This window comes from Trachypithecus francoisi, unplaced genomic scaffold, assembly GCF_009764315.1.
Source record: "Trachypithecus francoisi isolate TF-2019V2 unplaced genomic scaffold, Tfra_2.0 Contig01440, whole genome shotgun sequence".
NCBI classification, from domain to species: domain Eukaryota; kingdom Metazoa; phylum Chordata; class Mammalia; order Primates; family Cercopithecidae; genus Trachypithecus; species Trachypithecus francoisi.
In genome coordinates, this window is record NW_022681431.1 from 30,433,414 (window position 1) to 30,438,437 (window position 5,024).

Genomic DNA, 5,024 nt, shown 5'->3' on the forward strand with positions numbered 1-5,024 from the left:
GTGAGCCCTATTGTGAACTGCGCCTGCGGGGGATCTAGGTTGTGTGTGTGCTCCTTATCAGAATCTAATGCCTGATGATCTGTCACTGTCTCCCATCACCCCCAGACGGGACTGTCTAGATGCAGGAAAACAAGTGCAGGGCTCCCACTGATTCTACACATTATGCTGAGTCGTACCATTATTTCATTATATATTACAATGTAATAATAATAGAAATAAAGTGCATAATAAATGTAATCCTCTTATATCTTCCTGAAACCATGCCCCACAACCCTGGTTCATAGAAAAATTGTCTTCTACAAAACCAGTCCCTGGTGCCAAAAAGGTTGGGGAATTCTTCAACAGACTGTTAAGAGTGCTGGTTGAGACTGGGCTCAGTAGCTCACACCTGTAATCCTTTGGGAGGCTGAGGTGGGCGGATTGCTTGAAGTCAGGAGTTCAAGACCAGCCTGGTCAAGATGGTGGAACCCCATCTCTACTAAAAATACAAAAATTAGCCGGGCATGGTGGCACATGCCTGTAGTCCCAGCTACTGGGGAGGCTGAGGCAGGAGAATCGCATGAACTTGAGAGGTAGAGGTTGCAGTGAGCAGAGATCATGTCACTGCACTTCAGCCTGGGCAACAGAGTGAAACTCCGTCTCAAAAAAAAAAAAAAAGTGCTGGTTGATTATAGGACTTAAGCCACTTAATTGATGACTTCTCTTATGCCTGCTAGGGAATTTTGGTGTTTTTCTTCATGGACGAATAATATTCCTTATTTCCAAATAGCTGTACCTCCTTTTTCTATTAAAATAATCCTAAGGTTATTATTGGTAAAAGTGTATTTAAAGTTTAACCCAAGTTCCATTTAAACAACTATGTCAAAGAGAAGTTGGCCTCTCCCACTATTAATAAATCTTCTCACTATTTTGCAACATAGATGACTTCATTCTGTTAACTGTTAATGAGTTGTTCATTTAGTTATGGGATTTTAAACTGATAAGAGTTGGGTGTATAGTTCCAGTTAATTATTTATGCTGACGATGTAACTTTTTGTCTTTGCTCACTTTTATTATTACTTTGTTATTTTCTTTTGTTGTTGTTGTTTTTTGTTTTGTTTTGTTTTGTTTTGTTTTTCTTGAGAAGGAGTCTCATTCTGTCGCCCAGGCCGGAGTACAGTGGCGCAATCTCAGCTCACTGCAACCTCCGCCTCCCAGGTTCAAGCAATTCTCCTGCCTCAGCCTTGCGAGTAGCTGGGATTACAGGCTCATGCCACCATGCCCGGCTAACTTTTGTATTTTTAGTAGAGATGGGGTTTTACCATATTGGTCAGGCTGGTCCTAAACTCCTGACCTCAGGTGATCCCCCCACCTCGGCCTCCTAAAGTGTTGAGATTACAGGTGTGAGTCACCGCACCCGGCCTACTTTGTTATTTTCATACAGCACTGTTTCTTTTTTTCCTTTTTAAAAATTTACATCACACAGGTAGTGTGCCTACATCTTGATAAGTTTTGAGGGAGGCACATCCACCCATGAGCGTGAAAACTCAACCATCTGCTTATGAGCTACGAAAGGATTATGTAGCACTTCTTCTAGATTCCCAGTGTTGTTCATGTCAATGACTGAATACGAATATTTTGGGAAATGTTAAACACAATTTAATTAGACTCGGGAAAGGACTAGGGTGAATTCAGAGTAATCAGATGTCCCCAAAACTACCCCTAGTAAATTAGTTTCTTGGACTGAGCTATAATTTGATCATCGAAACCTTTTAGCATTCTTACCGTGTTCTGACTCATGTCCTTTAGAAGTTCCAATAAAATGCATCATATTATGAATTACAGATTTTTCATTGAGGAGAGAGAGGGGTGGTGTATGAGCACTTTATGGACCGTTTTATTAATTGTCAAATTCTCCTTTGGACTATTTAACCATGGAGACCTTCATTAACATTGTAGTCTAAGCAAGTGAATGTAGCCTGCTGATTTAAATTTAAAGTCTGCGCTTTTCCTAACAGTTTTTTATTTTTTTCTTTTGTGAGATGGAGTCTCACTCTGTCACTCAGGCTGGAGTGCAGTGGTGCGATCTGTGCTCGCTGCAAATTCCGCCTCCCGGGTTCAAGCAATTAACCTGCCTCAGCCTTCCAAGTAGCTGGGATTACAGGTACATGCCACCATGCCAGGCTAACTTTTGTATTTTTACTAGAGACGGGGTTTCACCATGCTGGTCAGGCTGATCTCGAACTCCTAACCTCATGATCTGCCCGCCTTGGCCTCTCAAAGTGCTGAGATTACAGGTGTGAGCCACTGCACCTGGCCTTCCTAACAGTTTTATAACTACACTTGTACTGACTCTTCTATTCAACCAAGGCTTTGCTGATATGGTGGGCAAATAAGCTGAGGTTATAGGAGAATATCATTTCTAGAAGAGGTTCTCAGAGAGATATTAGCACCACACATTTAATGTTAAGCCATTACTTGTAGTTCTCTGGTAAAAAAAATTCTTTGTCTGTATTTAGGACAAAGCATGGTGAGATATCTACTTCTCGTCAGGGTCTCGACTTATGTATTCTCTAATATTAAAATCATTTTTGTAATATCACCTACTTACAAACCTAAATGTAATAATTTATTTAGTCAAGTCAACACATACTAAAACCATCAGGTGAAAGGTTATGGTAAACAGAATATTTTCATGGCACTAAATAATTATGCACAGATTCATTGCGAGTTGCAAAGAGAAAATGTAGTTTTACGATGGAGAGATCTGGCAGTCACCACTTTAATAAGGCAATCAAAGTTAGCCTCACAGATAGTGGAACAACCTCACCCAATGTGCCTCCTTATGTGATGCAAAAAGTACACCCTATCATTCATGAACTCTTTCTTGTCCACAATGTTTAATCTGAGTCTATTCAAGGTGATAAACGTAACTTCCAGGTCCCTGGAAGCAGAGGGGATAGAGAAAAACTTTAAAAAGCCATCAAGAGATCAATTACACAAATCTAGGCAACTTCAACCTGTGTAACATTCCACAAGACAACTGTCCCAGACTTACCGCAAATTCAAGGTCAACCAGATGCAGTGGCACACACCTGTAACCCTAGCACTTTGGGAGGCCAAGGCAGGAGGGCCACTTGAAGCTGGGAGTTCAAAACCAGCCTGGGCAAAATAGTGAGACCCTGTCTCTACAAAAAAATGTTTAAAAATTAAATGGATAGGGCACGGTGGCATGTGCCTGTGGTCCCAGCTACTCAGGAGGCTGAAGTGCTCCGGAGGATTGCTTGAGCCTGGGAATTCAAAGTGCAGTGAGCTGTGATTGCACCACTGTACTCTAGCCTGGGTGGCACAGCAAGAACCTGTCTCTAAAAAAGAAGAAAAAAAAATTAAAGTTATGGAGGGGAAAAAAAAGGGCTGGGTGTTTCAGGGCTAGGCTGAAAGAGATGATGGAAGAACACACAACTAGCGCTTGCAAACAATGAAAACTACGAAAGACATTCCTGGGATCATTTCAGAAATTGGAATACGGTTTGCATGTAGATGATCTTATGGAAATATGATTTGTTCTCATAGGTCTGATAATAGTACTGTACTTACATAGGAGATTATTCTTAGAAGATTAACACTGGAGGCTGGGAGCTGTGGCCAACACCTGTAATCCCAGCACTTTAAGAAGCCAAGGTGGGCAGATCACCCGAGGTCAGGAGTTTGAGAGCAGCCTGGCCAACATGGTAAAACCCCATCTCTACTAAAAATACAAAAATTAGCCAGGGGTGGTGGCTGGTGCCTGTAATCCCAGCTACTTGGGAGGCTGAGACAGAAGAATCGCTTGAACTTGGGAGGTGGAGGTTGCAGTGAGCCGAGACTGCGCCACTGCAGTCTAGCCTGGGTGATGAGAACGAAACTCTGTCTCAAAAAAAAAAAAAAAAAAAAAAAAAAAAGCCGGGCGAGGTGGTGGTGCCTGTAGTGCCAGGTTTTTGGGAAGCTGGGGCAGGAGCATCGCTTGAACCCAAGAAGGGGAGGTTGCAGTGAGTCAAGATCATACCACTACACTCTAGCCTGGGTCACAGAGTGAGACTCCATCTCGAAAAAAAAAAAGAATATTCACACTGTAATATTTAGGGATGACCTGTCATTCATAATAATGTCTACAGCTTATTTTCAAATGGCATAGCAAAATCTAAACATACATTTTCTATTTATCTATCTATCTATCTCTCATCTGTCTACCTAAGAGACAGGTTGAGAGAGAAAGAATGCACAAATATGATAATATGTCAGCAATTGTTTAATCTGGGTGGAAGGTGTATAGATTTTCATTGTACCATTCTTTCAACTTTTCTGTGTTGGAACCCCTCCCCTTCAAAAATAGAAAAATAATTTTCGCTTCATTTTTACTGCAGCTGGAGTTATCCATGATTTAGTTGAAACTTAACTTCACTTTGTAAATCTTAAACATACTATACATTGGTGAGTACTGGTTTAAGTGAATAGTATGAATTCAGTTACTATGCTAGAATGAAATTTACCATTCTGAGGATAGCTTAGTTAAACCCTCAGGTATCACTTGATTTTTAAAAATCACTGCTCATTTCCAGGTGACACAGTCGAACAAGATACGGTGAACTGCCTTATGGTGTGCTTGCTGCCAGGGCCCTTTAGCTTTTGTTGAATGAGGGGCCCTTATGATCAGTGTGCTCATGCTTCCGTGCATAGTTCTGCTCTATGCTTCTGGGCCTATAAAAGCCCATCTGTGGGTTTCCATTGCCTGGCTCTCATATAAGCTAAGTTAACTCGGGAAGCTTTTGTGTCCTGTGTCTGTATTATTATTACGTTTTGAGGCAGAGTCTCACTCTGTTGCCCAAGCTGGAGTGCAGTGGTGTGATCTTGGCTCACTGCAACCTACGTCTCCGGGGTTCAAGTGTTTCTCTGCCTCAGCCTCCCGAGTAGCTGGGACTACAGGCACCCGCCACCACGCCTGGCTAATTTTTTTTTTTTTTTTTTTTGAGACGGAGTCTCGCTCTGTCGCCCAGGCATTTTTAGTG

General features: G+C 41.8%; 1 non-coding gene across 1 annotated transcript; it reads right to left on the reverse strand.

Moving 5' to 3' along the window:
* Positions 1–1,455: 1,455 nt before the first annotated feature.
* On the reverse strand, positions 1,456–1,557 carry LOC117096100. Its single transcript, XR_004442350.1, has one exon. It is a non-coding gene; the product is annotated as a small nucleolar RNA U13 (small nucleolar RNA).
* Positions 1,558–5,024: the final 3,467 nt, after the last annotated feature.